Source organism: Castor canadensis, chromosome 5 (genome assembly GCF_047511655.1).
Source record: "Castor canadensis chromosome 5, mCasCan1.hap1v2, whole genome shotgun sequence".
Lineage (NCBI taxonomy): Eukaryota > Metazoa > Chordata > Mammalia > Rodentia > Castoridae > Castor > Castor canadensis.
Window position 1 is genome coordinate 99,732,422 of NC_133390.1, and position 20,959 is coordinate 99,753,380.

The 20,959-nt window shown below is 36.3% G+C and overlaps 1 protein-coding gene across 10 annotated transcripts in view; it reads left to right on the forward strand.

The window, feature by feature from the left end:
* The window catches only part of Mecom (MDS1 and EVI1 complex locus), a 542,504-nt gene that overhangs the window by 362,747 nt on the left and 158,798 nt on the right, over positions 1–20,959 (forward strand). Inside the window, exon 1 of one of the 10 annotated variants that reach the window (XM_074073826.1) lies at positions 2,050–2,068. The exons of the other annotated variants lie outside the window; for them this stretch is intronic. The gene's annotated coding sequence lies outside the window, so the exon portion shown is untranslated. Of the gene's footprint in view, positions 1–2,049; positions 2,069–20,959 lie in introns of those variants that run through there. 10 annotated transcript variants of the gene reach the window in all.

Genomic DNA, 20,959 nt, shown 5'->3' on the forward strand with positions numbered 1-20,959 from the left:
GATTTGCTTTCCTCTTTTTTATCTCTCTCCTTGTGAAGTCGCCATCCACCTTAGCTCTGAGATGTCCAAATATAATTTAAAATTTATCCCAGGATGTTACCAGGATTTATTATAGAGATTATCTTTATACATAAGTTTTTGTCTTCATTTACTATTATGTTTCTTTAGTAACATGTTATAATACCTTCTTTCTCTATAGCCAGGCTCTCTCTCCCTGTTTCCTTCATGTCAAAATATTCTGAGGCAGTTGAAAGAAAATAGACCTAGTTTCTGTCACTTAGTGACAGTTTCTGTCTGTTTCTGTCACTAAGTAGTTGTGTAGTACCCTGAAAGGCCTATGCTAGGTGATTGCTAAGGTTTTTCTTAGCCCCAGGACTCTGTGAGTCTGTTCCTTCCAGGGCCTATGTCTCTCCCCTAACTCCCATTTTACCCACTTCTTCTTTTTCCCTTCCATGAATCATGTCAGAACCCCCAGAAGTCCCTGGGTCCTACTTGGGGAACTAATGCAGTTTCCCAAGCCTTGGGAGGGAGTCCCTTTGTGTTTAGCAATGTGAATTCATACTGCCAAAGGGTTAATCTTCCAAGACTAAGTGCAGATTGGGTAAAATAAGAGAAGATCAATGATTGTACCCTGCCATGAGTGGAGTGTTCAATCATGCAGGTTTCTAGCCAGATTTTTAGAAATCTGCATCACAGAAGTCACCTGGGCGTCACACCCTGAGGAACTCTGAGTTAATGTGTGGTGAACAGAAATATCAAGGTTATGCCTATAGGGTGGTTTTCATTGGTATAAGCTTAAGCACAGGAAAAATGGCCATGGTAGTGTTAATTTTTTTATGGGCAGTTGCACGATAGCTGGCCTTGGAATGTTAGCAGCACTGTTGCAGAACTAAAAATGTTACCCTGAGACATTTTAAAAGAGTAATAAATATCTGGTTTTAAACTACAGACAATAAAAAATTATACACTTGGAAAGTCGTTTTTTTTGGTAGTTGTTGTTTTAACATTGAAGGGCTAAAACTGCCTTTTCCTTCCCTGGCATTCTCAATAAGCAATTGTGTGGCCTCGTAATTTAAGGATAGACTGATTATTTTAATGTTGAGGCAATTATGCTTAGACAGAAATATGCCCTGGGATCTGCTTATGTCTTCTTTTCAGAACAATTTGCCTTCAGAATGTGAAGATGTGGCTGTGTTCAGGGCTTGGACTGGACACACTATGTGTGCTCCCCTGGGGACAGCCCTTCCATGTGGAGGCATAGCTCTCGGGGAGTGCAAATGATATTTCCAGACACGGATTGCATGAGTTCAATACAAACTCAGAAAACCAGCTATGATACATTGGTGCTCCCAGATAGTTGTACTATAAGATCAATTCCTTTTGGAGAGATTAGACTAGTTTCTGCTACTGTCTGTATGAAGTGGGTACTTAAATGTGACCAAGGAGGACTTACATCTTGTCATCATTTTGAAACATAAAAAGTAGAATTATAAAAAAATATAAAATTGGAAAACTTTTCACTATATTGTTTTGCTTAATTCTGCCTAGTTAATTTCCTTATCATCCCCAAATTTTCTTGCTTAATAATTTTCCATACTAGGGGCCTACTTTTTCATAGTAATTTTATTGTAATTATTAAGCATTAGTCCTTTCTGGTATAATAATTTACATATTTCTTCCTTTATTGTTAGTTACCTGCATGGTTTTAAACTATGAAAAGCAACACTGCCAACAAAAAAACTTACACCTGTTTATAGTTTTAACCTGTTGCTGATATGTATTTAAAGAAAATTTCCAATAGTAGAACTATTAAGACAGTGACCGTACACATTTCATTTCTATATATATTGCCAAAATTTTGCCCTTACTTTCTAAAAGATTTTTAACAGTACTCAAAACCTATAGGTTATAACTGTCCTTACTTGTATTGAGTTTAATATTTAATGGAAATTTATTTTAATATATAAATTTTAAAATTGTAATTAGATAGATAATACTATGGTGTTTTATACAGATAAAACCTGGCACCTTGAAATTTCTATGTGAGACGCTTCAGTAATCTGTAAAGGTGAGCAAATTGTTCACATTCTTAAGATTTGTTTTCTCTTATTTCAGCACCTATTATGCTTTTTTTTTAAAATAAATTCAACATAGCTAGCTAGCTAGATGCCAACCCATCTTTTAAAAAATTGTCATTATACAAATTCTGATACCAGACACTAGCTTAAACATTGTCTCTTTCAGACTGGGTCAGTGAAGTGGTGGTTCCTATACATTGTTGTTTTTGTTGGGTGTGTTTGAAAAGAGATTGTGAAATGATTCTTTTTTTGAGGATTCTATAAGGACATTGCACACAATACCTATGCTTTGGGGCAAATGAGTGTGAATAGTCTATGGTATGTGTGTGTGTGTCTAGGTGTTATGAAGGAGGATTGAGACAAAATATCCCTGAATTCACTCGATATCAAGCTGTTTCAGAACAAAAATCTATTTGCTTTTCAAAGTTGAGTTTAATTCAAGAAAGCAAAGGTGTTCACATAATTAAAAAGAGCACAAAAGAACTGGAATAATTAGCTTTAGTTGTTACAGAAATCTTAAACAATTGAAAACCTTTTCAGGATATATGGGTGTCAGAGACAAATGATGTCCTCATTTTCATAACCTAAATTAAATTAGATTCAGAATTCCTATTACACACAACATGGCCAGAATTGTTACTGAGCAGGGTGCTAAAAAATCAGAGGTAAGTTCTAAATTGGCAAAAGCCTGTTTGGAATCCAGTTGTGTTTTCTGCCATGACGAACCTATAAAATAAGGTGACAGTTTCCATTCTCAAACTGCACGGTGAGTATGCTTTGATTCACTAAATTAAGCATATTTTAACTACAGCATTTTCTCTACATGTATTCAGAATTTGTTAGCAAGGAGATTTTTTTAATTGGTGACTTCAGTTACAAGGAAATAATCAGCTGATTTTCTTTCTTTTAAAATAGCTGTATATAGAAATATAGGATAGAGAATCTTTTTCAGAGTTAGAAACTTGGTACATTGGTTTCAGCCCCATGTAATCATTAACTTAATGTTCTGCCTTGGTCAGATAGAGCTTTCAACAAATTCTCTATGCCTCAGAGTATTAATCTAGAAAAGGAGGGTAGGAGCATAATGGCACACGACCACCTAGTGTTAGAACATGAAGTAAATACAAGGAAAGGGGTTTTGTGTGCACTGAGAATGATACCATTTACAAGTGCATTATTCATGCACCGTGTATGATATGGCGTTTATTCCTTGAATAATGGTGCTTATTCTCTTTATTCCTTGAGGAATCTGACAATTCAGAATCTTGGGTCTCACTTGCTGCTGTTTACCAATTAAATCCAGTTAGTAATTAGGAAGAAACTATAGGTATCTACATCCTAATAGCTCTCACCTACCTGGAATTCTTAAGCAAGTGTTGGGAGTGTGGTAAATGGTGCATTTTAATAAACGTTTTGTAAAGGCCAATTATGCAGTCAATATTGAATTGTGTGATAGGAAATATGGCTGCTTAGCTACAGGGAAGACGTCTGCACACTATGGCATTTGTTTGGTAGGTGATGTTCTTAAGTGGCCTGGCCTTGCTCCAAACTTTGATTATTCATAAATCTGTTGAGGGTGGTAAGTTGCACTATTAACGTTTAATCTTTTATTGAAGCAAACTCAGGAGACTGAAATCTATTTGCTTTAGCAAGCTTGTTCACTGATAAATGTATGATTTAAAATTTTCCTTTTGTGAATTCCTCAGCACAAGAAAAACACAGCTGGGCATAGCACAGATCATATTTATCTTTTCATTAACTAAAGTACAAGAAGATAGGATCATTGGAGGCGTCTAAGGAGGAATTGCTAAAGAACATTTCTTCTCTTGTTTGCCTACCCACTTGAGAAAAGCTTTCCAAACAAGTATTTGAGATACTTATAAGAAAAGCTAGTTGAATCGTCAAAAGAAGACCAAGCGAATGTATATAAAGTGGCTGGATTTCAGATAACATTTTCCCCCTGAGTGTTTAGATTGGTTAAATATTAGAGAAAGAGAGATAATAACACTGTTTGTCCCCATAAACTTGAACATATACCTTTTTTTCACAAGGTTGGTATGAAAGGCCTATCAAAGATTTTCCATCCCAGATGGTTTAGTTTCAACTTGGTAGAGTATTATAGGTAAAAGATTGCTTGGATGGTAACTGCCAATAGGAACATGGAAATTTTGTATAGACTTAATTTTATACACACACACACATACATATATATAATTTGTTTAAATTTTTCTGCAGTATTCTTTCTGCTAAAGGGCAGACTGAAAAATTCTTTGAGATTTTAGAAAAATTTATTTACAATGAATGAGCATTAAACCTGTTCATTGGTGAATGTATTCCAGAAGGAAATAAGTGACTGATAGCTTATATGTATTAATAATAAATCTTTGAAATGAGAGAGAAGAAGAAATTATTGGAGTCTTCTGCTTCTTTCTGTGGCTCTCCAGACTCTGAAGATTGTGGCTGATCTTGTTTCTAAAGTTCCTCCAACCCTAGCAAAACAGCAAACAATAACTGCAGATTTATTGATGTACCATTGCAGAGAATTCTCACACAGAATTGTTGTAAAATTAGACTATGCTAAAGACATGTTTTCTGTTGTCCTTCCCATTTCACCTGTGGGACAGAATGGAAAAGATATAGAAGAGGAGAGGGAAGTTCTTTTCTAGCCAAATGCAACACTGCTTCTATGTTGAATTCAACTCTGACACAGGGCTATCCAAAACAGGCTAATATTCTATCATATGAGTCCAACAGTCACAGCTCATGTTGAGGTTAATCTCTTCCTCACTGTCCATCCCCCGAGTCCCCAAAGTGGAGGTGGAAATTAGCAAATACAGCTCTGTCCTGCCTCCATTTACCTGTCCCAGTCACAATCTATGCAACTTGGGCTGCCATGTTCCTTCCTTCCTTTCTCCTCTCTCCTCCCTCCCTCCTGTCTCCTCTCCTGTCCCTTCTCTCTCTCTCTCCTCTCTCTCTCTCTTCCCATCACCTTTTTTTTCCTTTTTGATCTCCCCTTCCCTTCCCTTTCCAACTTTCTCACTCTGTAGCCCAGGCTGGCCTCAAACATTCCTCCTGCCACAGCCTCCTGAGTGTAGGGTTACAGGTGTGCATCACCACACCCAGTTAACAATATTTTCTGCAGGTGACATTTAAGTTATAACTTGCTTTAATTGAAACTTGTTTACATTTTCATCTGCAGGTATATGAGTTCTAGGGTTTGTAGCTACTTGTTCCCTCTTATTTTTTTTCTGTTCTTTATTTTTTATGGGAAAATAATAGTAAAGTTTATTAGGAAATGAATTTAGCATAACAGGATAAGAATGGAGAGAAACAAAAAGAGGGAGAGAGAGAAAAACATTTCCTTCCCCCCATGCAGGAAATGGGAGCACAGCTTTTATTTTTAAGACACAAAAACCTAAGTTAACTTTTTTCTCTGGTTTTTCAATGGGAATTTAAGAATGGTAATGGAAAAAATACAATGGGCAGTCAAAACTCACAACAGTAAAATGAAATATATTTCCTTAAGATCATCTAGCCCTTCTTGCTTAGTTTTTGGAGAAAAGAATGACAGAATTTTAAAGTCTATGCAGTTCATTGAATGGTAAGGACTAGAAACTAGGCCTCAAGTCCATAGTTTTATACCTCACTGTTATACCTATGTAAGTAACAGAGGCCACCCCCCCCTAAAAAAAATGGAAAATAAACAGTGGTTTAAACTTTAAAAGGCTGATAGCCAATTGCTGGAGTAGGAGCCCCATGCTATCATAATCCAGTGCCTTACCATTGAGCGTAACTCTCACCCACGTGTTCTCAAGATGGTTGCTAATTGCCAGCCATCCTGTGCATCTTTAAAGCGAGAAAAAGGTCAAGAACAATGAGCTGGCTCCTGCCCATTAATCAGCAGCCTCTGAACTGAAGCCCCATCCACCCAGTGATACCTGTTTATATCTAAGTGAACAGAACTGGCCCAGCTGCAAGGCAAACTGGAAAATGGAATCCATTCTTTCTTTCCCTTCTTGCTTCTTTTCTTCCTTCTTTCTTTTTTTCTCCCTTTCCCTGTAATTCCCTAAATAAAATTGGATCTATTACCTAGGTAAAAAAAAGAAGACGAAGAAGAGGTATTAGTATTGAGTGAGCAACTTTTGTCTCTGCAATACTGTATATAATATTAAGAAATTACATTTAGAGTGAAGCATAATGCTTTATAGTATTTTTCTTTAATAGTACTTCCTCTAATTGCCAGTATGAAAAGATGAAATTTAATATGGGGCCATAAATGCTGGTTACTTTATATGAGCAAGACAATGGGAAAAACTTGGAAGCTACTGCCTCTGAATTGTGTGTTGACTCTCCATGCTCGGTGAGATACGGATTGTGTGTTCCCAATGACTTGGAGTGAGCCTGGCAATGAATACTGATGTGGATATCGCCTGCGCATCTGCATAGGTTTAGCAAACAGCATTTAACTATTTGGAATAAAATAGCAGATAATTTGCTTATTTACCCACAAGCTTACAGTTTTCAACAGCCTGAAATTGCAGCCCATGTGAAGTAATTTAAAACTTTGATTAACAATGACATGGTTACTCAGGCTTTACTGAGGGAGGTGAAGGTACTCACACATGACTCTGCCACTGGATACATTCACAGATGACACTGAGAAGGATTTACTTGCCCATCTTTCATTGGGCATGGATTTATGGTACTATCTGTCTATGAATTTATCTCTTGCTAAGGTTGATTTCTGTCAGTTCCTTTTACTTATGATGATTTAAATGTAAGGTAATTATTTAGGGTAAGCAATTACCAAAGTGGTTCCAAGAACTACCTCCTTGATCTTGACTGGCAATCACTCTCTGTGTACAGCTTTCATCCTTGACAGTATATAGATTAGAGACCTCTGAAGATATCAAGAAGTAGTAACAGTAGGAGACTTCACTACCCAGAAATCCATTAATGTCACTCTGTCCACTAAGTGAAGAATGACTTTTCAGCCTGGTGCTGCTGACTCAAGCCTCCTTAGACACTGACAACCACAGCAGTACTGGAGGATGGACAGGGAGATATTGGTGAAGGAAAAGGACTGCTGAGTTAGAGTCTGATATGTCACCTGGTGTGCATGAGGAAATGTAGTCAACACTAGAAGTAGAGCCCATTTTCCTGCATTAGAACTTTCCTAAAGACAGTGTGCATGATTTTACTTTATTTCACTGGTGGTTTGCACTTAGGGCTTGCACTTGCACTTGCTAGCCAGGTGCTCCACCACTTGAACCATTTCCCAGACCTTTTTACTCTAGTTTGTTTGAGACAGGTGTTTTGCTTATTCCCTGGATTAGATGAATCCTCTTACCCTTGCCTCCTGAGTAGCTGGGATTATAGGTGGGACAATGCCTTTGATGTGCATTATTAACTTACTTTTTGATTTTCCTGCTTGTGTTCCCATTACACTCAGGGTTGGCCAAGGACCTAGAAGTTCCCAGATCTCTGATGTCACACACCCTTTCTCTCCATATCTCTGACATATGAAGAGCCCCATGATGGTGGCTGTCAACCTGAATTTTACAATGATTGCTTCTGGGTCACATTCCATTTTAAAACTGGATCTCAGCATTTTAAATACTGGATCTTTAGAATTCCAAGTTAAAGGCAATAATATTAGTATTTATAAAACATTAGATCTTATTAAGTATACTTTATTAAGTGATTCTTGCCATAGAGCAAGGATATTGTGAATGTATTGATTTTTCAAGTTTCTTTGGAGCTCATCTTTGCCTGCATGGTATGGATACTCTGTGGATCCCATCGTGCCTGCCTGCAGGGCCCCATGAAGAGGGTCCTATATATTAGTCACAACATGACCTGTGTGGCCAGGATCAGTCCTAGCAATTACCCACAGATGGAGAAGTGATTTAGAGAGAACAGCTTGAGGGTACCATTATTTACCATATATCAGGATAGAGTTAAAGAAATCTTCCTCCCAACTGGGGTTGATTTATATATCAAGATTATTGGCAATGGAGCTTTTTAACTTTTTTCTGTTTTGCTTTTGCTTAAGCAGATCCTAATTGGGAGAGATCCTGACAGTCCTAGCTGGTAACTAATGTAACTCCTCAAAGCAGCAGTTAATCCTGGACACAGTCCTCAGCTGGGCTCCTGGCAGAAACCCATGGGAATAATGTCCTTCTCTTGGCAGCTGCTCATGTAGTTTGTGGAAGGCCTGCAGTTGGTTGGCAGGATAAGGGCAGGTCTCCATAGCATTGGGTTTAATGCTCATTCTTTATGTAGGGAAGCTTCAGAAACTTGTGTAAAATAAACAAATTAAACTAGGATAACTTGTGATGATTTGGACATTGCATTTGAAGCAAACATATGTCTCAAAATAAGATGAAATGATGTAAGACAATGGTCCCGATTATCTGTGTGTCTTAGGTAAGTTATTAACTTCTCTGGGTCTGCTTCCTTATCCACTTAGCATGGGTGTTAGATTAAAAGAATTCTAAGGCTTTCTCCTTTCTGACATTTGGTAGTTCCATGTAGACTAGTCTCAAAAATGCAACCATATTTGTACCTTCAGTATTTTTAAAATTCATTGGTTTGTAACACCACTTTTTTGACAAAGCACTTAGGCAGGCTGCAACAAAACACAGATGTAATAAGAAAAAAAAAGACATGATAAGATAACTACCAAGAAGTAAAAGGAAAGAGGAGAAAGTATAGAACCTGACTGTGAGCTTCCCAATAGCCAAGGCAAAAAAATAAAATACTATCATGATTACAGGGCATGATGACTTACACTCATAATCCTATGAACTGGGGAGGTGGAGATCAGGCGGATCATGGTTTGAGTCCAGCAAAGGGAAGGGGCAGTTAATGAGAACCCATTTCAAACAATAAAAGCTGATGCACACCCGTCAACCCAACTGTGTGGGAAGCGTAACTAGGAGGATTGAAGTCCAGGCTGGCCCTGGGAAAAACTGTGAGAACTTATTCAAAAACTAAAGCTAAAAGGGCTGGAAGTATGACTCAACTGGTAGAGTACCTGCCTAGCAAGTATGAGGCTCTGAGTTAAACCTCAGTACCACCAAAAAAAAAAAAAAAAATTACCACCATCAATTTATGGGAAAGAAAATGGCACATAATATTAATTTTCTTGCATCACATGTTACATTTAAATGTTCCCCAGGAATTTGGGAATTACATATAACTCTTAGTATAGTCTATTTAGATTTTAGGTTTTTATTCCAGGGATCTAAATCTTAGACCCAGAGCACCTAATATCTGAATCTACCCTGCATGGAAGTGATCATCTTCTTTTTTGATCTATTACTGGATGTCGTATTTTATTTTCATCATTACCCTGGGACATTGTTTCCATATGTAATAAAAAGACATTTTTCATTTGTTATCTTTTAGTAATGTATTGTGTAAACTGATTAAAAGGAAGTAAAAATAATTTTATGTAATAAAGTTTTTATTGGGGGTTTAGGAATTATATTTTCCATATATCCTCAATTCCTTCTTGCTAAAAACAGGAAGATTTACTATGTAAGCAAAGAGATTCTTTTTTTAATTATTATAATCTTTATTAAACTTTGAATATACTAACTTCTATTTACTCTAACAGTAAACTCACAGTTGTATTTAATATTCACTAGTGACATTAGTTGAGTTAGCAGTTCCCCATTTTTTCAACAGTCCTATTCATGAGTAAAAGAATGTTTGAAAAGAAACGTGTGTGTGTGTGTGTGTGTGTGTGTTTGTGTGTATATTCTGTTGTGTATATAAGCTAAAGAGAGATTTATACTTTGGAGTTCCTATTTTGTCAATATTCAATAGCAGGACTTAGATAACTTTTATCTTGAGGAAAAGTAGCAAATAGGGAATGTAAGCTTGCATTGTTCCAAGGAAATTCATGAATTTCTCATTTGGGACCAAGCAAAAAACAGGAGGAAGCATTAGAAAGAGAGGTGGTTGACTGGAGGCAGGGAGCCATTGTTCCTCAATATGTCCCCAGCCCTTGCAGAGGTAGCCAGCATCCTGGTGCATCTTTAACATAACTCCTTGCCTCTTCTGTAACACATGCTTCTTTATAGCAAAAAGAACAAATTCATTTTTTCTATCACTATATTAATCATAGTAACTAATGGTACCCGTTGCCACAGACAAATTGAATTGCTTAACAAAATTATTTGTGTCATCCTTAACGTCTAGTGCTGGTTGTTGGAGCTTTTTCCAGAAGTGTCTGTAAGAACCCAAGTTTTTTGGTGACTCCAACCACTGTAACACAAAGCTTCTGGGACCAGGAAGAGAGTAGTGGAGAAAAATCACCAGCTCTAAAGTGCCCACCCTGAATTGACCATCACTTTTGCTTGTGTCTCATTTGTCAAATTCAGCCACATGACCACAGCTAAGGGCAAGCAGAGTTGAGAAACAAGGAGGTTACATGTAGGAACTTATATTATTATGGGAAAATTAGAGTCAATCTTTACTTGATAACTGAGAAACATCTTGTAGAATATAAAATTAATTGCATGATGACTCAAGAACTTCCCAGCGAAGCATTTTAGCTGAGCTTTTACTTTGGAGAAGGAGTCTGGGCTAGAACAGCATCTTAAGCACACAGGCCTATTCTCCTATGGAGACAGTCAAATACCAAAATAATATGCTATGAAATTTAAGCATATTGCTATTAATGAAATGCCTTTGGTCAGCACCAGTCTTTGTCCAGAAGGGGCAAATTCTTATTATTTTTAAAAATTGCTATTACTAGTCAGAATATGAGCTACTTGAGAGCAGCAAGTCTTTCTTCAACTTTGTCCATTGATTTGTCCCAAGCTCCTAGATCATGGACTGGCACAAGGAGACACATTCTGTAAACATCTGATGGAGAAAATGTCAGAATTTGCAATGAACTCAGCCCAGCATATCTATTTTCTATTTTTCTGCAAAGGCCAGGGGTAATTGATTTTACTAAAATTGTCTCTTCAAAGCTTATGAAGGCACCTGTGACCAGTGTTTAGAAAATGAATGTGCTCATCCATTCTTTTTGTGTGTGTGTGTATGTGTGTATAAAACCAGAAGAGTAGGTACCACCCAGCAAGGGGTTAGAACCATGGATACTGTACCACGGACACATTTTCCTTTTCACTTTCTAATCTGTAACATGCATTTAAGAGAAAAAGAATTATGACTGCTCTACATAGAACTTTGAGTACCTCACAGGAATAATTTGATATGGTGCAGTCAATAAACGTAATGCCTCATGTACATAAAATTTGTCATTGAATAAAAACTAAAGAAAATAATTTAGAGCTATTAGCTAAAGAGAAAAAAGTATTTTTTCTTTTAGAATATCTGTTCCTCTCTTATAATATGTAAAGCCACAATTATTTTACTTTTAGGATATGACGTTTCAGATAGAGGCTGTTAGCTTTTACACTATTTATAAAGAAACAACTTGAAATACACATTTTATTATGCTACTAGGATTACAGAGATGAATAAACTACTTAGAAAAAAAGTTGTCCATTATCATGGAATGCTTTTCATAGTTTATATCTTATAACTTTGGAATCATTAGAATTAATCTCCAATCTCCACATGGAATTTTTACATGATACTTGCCGTATTTTCATGAATGATTAATTATGTAACTATTCTATATTTTTATTGATAATATTCATTGACTAGGAGCAACTAAGTCTGTTTCTTCTACCTTCTAGGAAATTTAGGAATATTTATTCTCTCTTATTTTTCTCAGAAGTTTCTGTATTGACCCACAAATAGAAAAATTAAGATTTTATCTCAACAAATATTATTTTTCTTGACAAGTGCAGAAAGTGAAAAAGGGCAGAAGCAAAGCTCAATGTACAGTTATCTTGCAGACTTTGATCGTGTTGGAATATGGGCAGTGAACAGAGACTGATAAACTCATGCAGTTCTTTGCCATGAAGGCTACTTTAGCGTGAAGCCAAAAAATGGTAAGGCTAAGTTTACTGCTCACAGATTTAAACAAGAACAATGACACCATTTGCGACCTCAGTGCAGAGCCAAAAAGAAAAAAAAAAAATCATGGCCTGCATGCCAATGTATGCTCCCTAGAGAATAACTGGAAAATGAGAAACGCCTGGCAGAGATTAAGTTTTATTTCTAATGCAAGCATAAAGCAGACTGATGTCTTTTTAATGAAAATGAACATATCACAACAGATGAGTTTTATTTGTTAGTTTTAATGTGAGTTCCTTCAAACTCTGGTCACTGAGTATATATTATTTTTTAAAGGCAAAATTTTAAATGTAATGAAGTACGTTTAGCCAATTTTGGAGCCAACATAACTGAAGCATTTAGTAGACCAAATGTCAGGGAATCCAATGTTATCTAAAAATAAAGGGACACAAACCTATTAATACCAACTAGTAAAAATTAAAATTAGAGATTAATGTTTTCCTCATTTTAACTTTCAATCATAATAGTTAACATTTAAATAGTTGTTTTGTATCACTTATTATTCTAAGCATTTTATATGCATTAGATCTTTTATCCTTCATAAGAACTCATTTTAAGAGGAAGGAAACCAAATAGAAAGACATTAAATAACTTGACCAAAGTCCTTGAGTTGTGCAGTTGGGGTTCCAGCCTTCACAGTCAGACTCTAGAGGCTGCAGGCTCATCCAAAACACTTTGCTGATCTTAGCAAACATACTTTCCATTGAATGCTATTAGTCAATATGTCCCAGACTAATCTGGACCTTCACTGACAAACAGAAAATATATTGAGGGAAGAAAAATAGTGGAATCATTAGAGAACCAAAAACAACCTAAGCATTGCATTAAGCTTCTCAGGATTTAGCTTTCATGCCAGTCATACTGGATAAGGTAAAAAATATGTAAGAAGAAGAGATTGAACCAGAAAAGGTGGTAAAGTGGTATTGGAACCCCTGTGGTTTTTCTACAAGAAAGTAATGAGCTGTTAAGAAAAGAGAAAGAAGAATAAAAATGCAAACAAAAAAGGTATAGGTTGCTTTCCTTTTTACTTCTGCAGTGGCTATCTTGACCACACAGTACTCTTTTTTAAATATGACACAATGCATTAAGGTTGTCCTTAATAAAAGTTAGTGTCAGCCATAGTGGCTCATTATTTAAATGTAGAGCATTTTAGACACTTAGGTAGAGTAAAGAGAGACAGATAGTTGGGATGCAAAACCTAGGAACTCCATTGTCAGTGTTTAGCATGTGATCTCAGTCTTACATGTCAAAGAGGAATGCTAGAAATGGCCACCGTATTAGTTATTTCAGGAGTTAAGTGAGATTAGACCTGGAATATAGTGTAAAGGCATTTTTAATTTTTTATTGAATACAGATAATAGTTGAAATTATTCATCACAGCACCCATGTGATGTGATGAGTGTTAGAGTTCTTTAGGGTGGCGGAGGTACTGAGACTCTTTGTGACAACATTTGATTTAGTGGCTCTGAATAGCACTGCTATACTGGTCACTCTCCATTCACAGAAAATGCTTTTGGGTATATTCTGAGTTAAAAAGCAAGACATACTCCCTGAAGTAAATATTACCTAACAGGTGAGCTACTACCTAGCAATAACAGCATCAACAACAAAACCCTCCAAAGCACAGAGGTCAAAGAAGGGAGCAAAGAAGAATTTGATGAAGGCGTTAGAGCAAGAGAGGTTGAACCACTGAGGCAATTGAGGAATTTGGAAGGATAACAGCTCTAGAGATTCCAGTGTATCCATCATTTTTAATAAGTAAAAGGAAATCACCTATGAGTTGAGTAGGTGTCTTCACGTCTCTGGACTTCAGCTTTCAAACTACGTAAATAAATTGCAGACCCTTCTAGCTCTAAACCCTGGTTTTCAAGCTCATTCTGTATTTTTATTCCATTATATTTGTCATACGTTTACTGAAGTCTACTTTTTCTTGATGCATATGGCTGTTACCTTGTGGAATAAGATATTAAGATAGGCTAGTGTCAATGCACAATCTATAGGTTACATCTTCAAAGGAAGTAGAAGCATTTGGCCACATAATTATGGTGGCACATCCACAGCTCACCAGTTTTAGTTGATGGTTGAGAATGAGCTAAAATATTAATGTGATGGAGTAAAAACAAGGAAAGGGAAGGGGATAAATACAATTATTCAAGTTTTTTCTAGAGAAGTAATCACTTTCACCCTTCCTGGCTGAGTTGCTATGGTCCCAAAGTTGGAAGAATTAGAATCTAAAAATTGCACAAGAATTGGTCTGTACAGAATTCTGGGATTTTCTTCAATGAATTCTTGAATAAAAATATGAAGATTAAACATCTGACTAGTCTCCTCTAAAACTGCATAGAATAAACTTACACCAACATAAATAGAGAGTGGTAACAGGAGATATTGATCAACTTTTGAAGAGAATTTCAGTTTTGATGCCAGAAATTCAAAATTATCCTGGCCATAGAGAAGGACACACTTAATGTTTTCTGGAAGAAACATGCAAATTACCTCATTCTTAAATATTCCCTAGAGGCCACTATTATTTTTTTATCCCATTCCCAACTATTACTCACAAAGTGGAAAGGAATGACCAATTTCTTAAAATGCTTTTGACACTCTCTGGTGTTTATAATGTATATTGTAACATTAGGTACAGGCCAGGTACATTTACAGCAAGCTATTTATATTTCTCTGCCTTTGCCCATTTTTTAAAACATGGGTACCACTTTAATTCCATTTTAAAACTATGAACATTTAAAAATCCATTGAATTCCCACTTTTTGGACCACTTTTGAGCCAATTTCTTATGTCCATTATCTTCAAGCTGACTGTCTGCCTGGCAGCATGCCGTAAAGCTGTTCCTGTTTGCTCAGCTCCAGCTTTGCTGCCCAAGGACTTATTTCAGGAGACTCAGCATCCTGACCTCTTGGAAGTTGGGAGATGGCTGTAAGCCTACTCTGAAAAGCCTGGGACCCTGGGAAATCACAGCCCTCATCAGTGAAATCATGACAGTGTGAGTGTGAGACAGTAGGGGCAGAGAGACAACACATTCGCCCATCTTTCCTGCCTGATGGGTCTGGGCTTCCTGGTACTGAAACTTTTTCTGCTGATGACTGAACATAACTGCTGGATCCAGCTAAAACACTTGGATGCCAACATCCAGCAACTCCCTTGGAGACATGTGTCATCTCTTGGTCTCCTTCCATCTTTTACCAGCTTGCAATCTGAGCCATTGAATCTGCTTATTTTTATCTTCAGTTGTCTCAGTAAAAGTCATGGCCTTCATAGCACTGAAACCCTTGACTGTTAGAAATAATTGATCAGAGTAAACTCATATCTTGGTGCTGGAATGTATATGCTACAGAATTATTTTCATTTCAGCATGACTTATATATAACCTTGAATTTTAAGTTAGTAGAACAGGCAATGTATTTGTTTAGAGGGTTGGGCCATTAAAGTCGGCTGCATTTTTTTCTTGTTTGAATTGGATAAAATTGTAATATATCCTTTACGTCACAGTAGCACCCTAGTGGTTATCATATTGCATTACTTACATGAGTTTTCAGGGAACATTATACAGCATATGCTGCCTCCAGTAAATACACCAGTCATGCTTATGGTTACAAAGTCAGCGCCAGGAAATTTAGGATGACATTCCCTGCAGGTTAGTAATTCTACCCATTATTTATATTGGTTTGATTTGAAACTAGATGAAGCTAAGTACTTTTGAAGACTTTTTCTAACAGAATCCTAAAAAAAAAAAAAAACAGAAAATGAGTATTTAAAATAGGTTAAATATCTTTGGATCATTTTTTGAGATCATCTAAATTTTATCACACTGTTAAATTATTGAGAAAGTAAGGAGACTTATTCTGAGCATAAGGTGTTTCATCTATACATTTAAGCCTTTCATAAATAAAAATCTCTTTTGAGTATAGACTTAAGATTCACTCCAGAGAAACAAAATGGTCCCAAATCTTTAAAAATGGATTAAAAAATAGTAACGAGTGTGACAGAGGAGCTGAAGCAGATGTGGAAAGTGTGGAACATCATCTTGGCAGCTGAAGTGGCTTTACCCGGCTGGATGTCTTCTGAAAGTGAGAATTTTATCATGTTTAAGCCACAATTCAGAAGTTAGTACTTTAAGATGGTTGTCATAACAGCACAAAATTTTGATGCAAACATTAGATGATGGTAATGAACTTGACCAATAAAATCTGTGCTGTCATAATGAATTAAGGTCAGATTATTTTGAGCTTCTAAAATAGCATCTTAATTTTAAGGACATCGAAGTATTTCATACCTTCTAACTTATTTTCCTTGGGGAGGAAACATAAGTAGGTTGATTGACAGAACTACCCCTGAGTCACACCATTTGTTTTGTCAAGAATCTCCATTTTGTTTGCCACTATGAGATGTCCCTGCGCCTATTGTTCAGGAAGGGTAATACAGCACAGAGAAAACAAAGTGCTTAAGTTAGGTTTTGTTTTCTTGTTTTTGACCAGCTTAGGGGTGGTACATGACTAGGAGCAATTGCACAAGCTCCTAATTTATACGACTTAGTCCACAAGATCAGAATCTTGATTAAATGAAATATTGTATTTGTTCTGTGTCATGGATTCTTGTAGACATCAGCTTTCTTTTTCTCTTCCCACATAATCAATGGGCTTCTCTGTCAATCTCAAATATCACTGCAAGCAATTTGAAGACACAGCAACCCTGTGAGTGTGGGCAAGTTACCTAAACCTAATGAAGTTGGACTAGGGATTTCAAATAGGTTCCAGTCCTCATGCATCCTTTCCTTTGGTAAATTTCTGAACCTTTGGAATATTTTGGAAACTGTGGTCTGGCTCCATGGTCTACTAGTGGCAATGCAAGCCGTTTATTATAAGGAGAGAACACTCCTACCTTCTGTTTCTGCTTTGCTGGACCAGATAAACTCCAAGACCATGTATAGACCTATCTTTTGACCCCCTGTTTGTACCATCAATTACTTCTCCACTCTCCACTTCCAATTTTTTCATTGCCCTAAAACATTCTAAGTTGTCTGGAATGTTTTCAATTTTTTCCCTTCATTTTCTTTATGATAGAAAAACTCCCCGTCTTTTTACATTTTTGTTAAGTATTACCTGAGCATAGTATTACTATGCTTGTCAACTTGTTCAAAACAATGTCAATTACTTATTTATTTTGAGGGGATTGCACTGGGGTTTAAACTCAGGGCTTTGCGCTTGCTTGGCAAGTGCTCTACCATTTGAGTCATGCCTCCAGCCCTGTTTTGCTCTAGTTATTTTTCAGACAGGGTCTCACACATTTTGCCTAGGGTCAGTCTTGTACTGTGATCCTCCTACCTACATCTCTTGTGTAGCTGGAATTACAGGCATCTGCTACCATGTCCAGTGACAATATCAGTTGTTTAACTTGAAGGCTCTAGAAATTATTCAATGTGCTTTCTTAATATAAAAAGTGCACAAAAGTGTGAGTCTATTTTTCCTCTGGGAAAGAAAAAGTTAAGATGGTAGAATCACTAGAATGTAAACTTCCAGATGGCAATAACTTTTCTCGCAAAGATGCTCTTTACCATGTGGTGAATGAATGCTAAATCAAGTAGAAGAAGGTGCTCAAACATCTCTTTGCTTAAGAGTCTCAGATAATGAGGTTAGAGAAAAAGCTAAAAGTCAGCTCCATGGTTTAAGGAACAAATTCATTGGTTGGATTCATTCATGGGATTGCATTCATGAAAGATACTCAGATGTGCTAAAATGACTCCATACATAATAGATGTCAAACTTCATTTCGCTTTCCAACAACACCTTTTGATTGATTGCAGATGCTAATTACAAGATTTTCCCTTTTCCTCCAAAAGGTTATGCTAGGTAAGCACTGTACCACTTGAACCATTCCATCAGCCCCTTCCCAAAGGTTATGCTAAACAGTGTAAGAGAATTGTACCCAAATAATACAACTTTCCTAACGACAAAATACAAGACACAATCTCAACTGGTTTGAAAAGAAGGTATCACGTGATTGTTATGGGAATGACTAACAGAAGCATTTCTGACAAGAAATCTTAAACATTTTAACGTACTGTCACTGTTTTTCACATAATCACAGCATACTCATCATTATGTTAATTCTGTAAGAATGAAATGAGTACCTACCTCTCAAGTCTAGCTGTGCTAAATATAGTTGGTATACAAAGAAGTAAAAATGTGATTCAGGTAGATCATTTGATTACTCTTTTGTTAGGGTTCTTTTCCAAAATGTGTTTATGTTGATATTCTATGTTGACATGAAATTTGTTAATTCATTATAAGAATTATCATTGAAACAAGTGTTCTTCAGATACATAAATTCAGAAAATTCTGTGACGTGTATATTGATGTATCTCGTAAACAATTCAAGTTTTTGAATAAATATGTAATATATAAGTACATATCATTCTATCATGAAAATATGTAAGTTTAAGGTCCTGGTAGTTAATATATTTTCTCTTGGTATCTACTCCATAATTTTTTTAAAAATGAACTCTAATAGCTTAAGAAAAAAGTAAACAATGGTGACTTATTTTACAAATGATCTTACTGGGAATTCCTTTGGTTACATACTGAAGAAATGTCTCCCATTCCTCTTATTGGTCAGTGTTAGTAAAGTTCATTACATTACGTTTAAATTACGTCAGTCACCATCTAGGAGCAGACACATTCAGAAAGACACTTGAAGAAAATGGTGGGCGGATTGCAATTTCCAATCAAATTCAAACCTTTTGGCACTGGATTAACACATTATGTTCATGTTCACATTCATTTATGCTTTGTAGAATTCAGCTTCCTGTTTTGAAGGGGGGGAGTCACGAAGAACCACTAGTTTGTTTTTTTTTTTTTAAGAGCTAAAAACCTCAAGTTTTAAATAAGACTCACAAGGTTTTTGAATGTCAAATGGCCCTTACAGAAAAATATTTGATGAGTTAAGTGTAAAAGAATAAGAAACATATGTATTAAATTTCACTGAAAATGCACATGGGCTTAAAAATTAAAGGAGAACGTACTTGGCAAAATGTGGTTTTGGTTTTGCCAAATCCAAAGTTGGAGAATAGATTAAGGCAGTGAACAAAACCAAACCATACCTGGCTCCAGCCATCTGCTAGCTGGTCATTTACAGAAGCCTTTGATGAAGAGTTGCCTTTCTGAAACTATTGCTGGTGCCTGAATTTGCCATGTGGCATCTTCTAGCAACTCTGTAAGTCAAGCAGCTTGGTGAATAAACTTACAGTTCCGTTTTGCATTAGCAGGTTTGTTATAACAAAGTCTCCATAGATAGAAATTTTCTAATGAAGAAATTTGTCTGAGACATGATTGTGTTGTTAATTCAATGGGTGTTATATTTAAATATGCAAATAAAATATTCATAAAATTTTGAATTATTCTTTAAAAATGACATACTTTTAATATAAAATTTAAATATTTGAATGCCATTATATTTAAATACTTTATTACATAATAGGAATTTATTATGTTGCTACATACTTGGGCATAACTCATAAATCTCTATTTTCTAACCTCCCAGAGTACCCTTTTGAGTGTTCCCTTCTGACACCTAGCATTTGTGCTTTTATCATGACAATCTTACATGCATATCTTCTCTCTCCTCTCAAACTTAAAAGTCATTTTGTGAAGAATTTGTCTGATTTGTATTTGTATTTGTATTTAAATAACATTAAATGAAAGTTGTTGCATGTATGGATAAATGTTTTGCAAAATACTTAAACAGGCAATCTTTTATTATTATTTACTTTGCAGTACTGGGGTTTGAAATCAGGGCTTCACATTTGGTAGGCAGGCACTCTACCACTGGGGCAACTCTGCCAGCCCTGTTTTGTGTTGGGTATTCTCAAGAGGACTTCTCAAACTATTTGCTTGGACTGCCCTTGAACCTCGATCCTCCTGATCTCTGGCTCCCAAGTAGCTGGGACTACAGGTGTGAGCTACCATAACCTGTCTTAAGCAGTCTTTTAAATTGAACTATTATACTGTCTTGTTTAGAGTTCTCTCTTTTAAACAGTATGGCTATATTTGATTAAAAGTACTTTAAACCCACTTTTTATAGAGAACTGTTTCATATGCATTTCTGACATCATAACTTCAATAAAATAAATGTATGTCTAAAAGCTACAGAACAGGTAAAAAGTAAATTATATACTCAGTTTGGCGTGTGTTGTCTTCCCTGTTTCTTCAGAGAAATGTAGCAGCAAGTTCTTATTCTAAGAACTAGAACTCCCTTGAAACACATACATGCTCCCATGGTTGACAGAGCTTTTAAAAAGTGAGCACCGCTTCTCTTTGCAGCAGGGTAGTACGATGTGTCTACATTTTAATTATATACATATTCAGAAGCTCCAAGTCTCTCTATAGTGGTGTCCACATTTCATGCTGGAGGACTATTGGCCAAGACTCCATTCCTATGTCCTACAGGGTTACATATGATATAGCTGCTCTCCCACTGGGTTACACAGGATATGAGCTGGGTCCTGGCGGCTTCTGAAACAAGAATGAGAGAAGCTCTTGTGGAGTGAATTTAAAGAGAGAGAAAAAGCTCTCTCTGGCAGGAAAATCATTGGAAGTTTGGCATGTCTAACTGGGAGTAGACCTTGGCGCGCAGAACTGAGAGATAGCTAAACAAAGATTTGTTCAATTTGATAAACTTTCTGGCTAAGACTGCCTTGCCAACTTTCTTTCCGAAGCAAATTTTCACAGCCAAATTATAAAACCTTGAAAATCAAGGGTTTGTAATGGAAATGCTGACAGATCCAAGTAACGTGAAGTTATAGCAACCAAGCATTGCTAGCATATTTTATAACTGTTTGAGAAGTTTATAGAAAGGAATGGTAC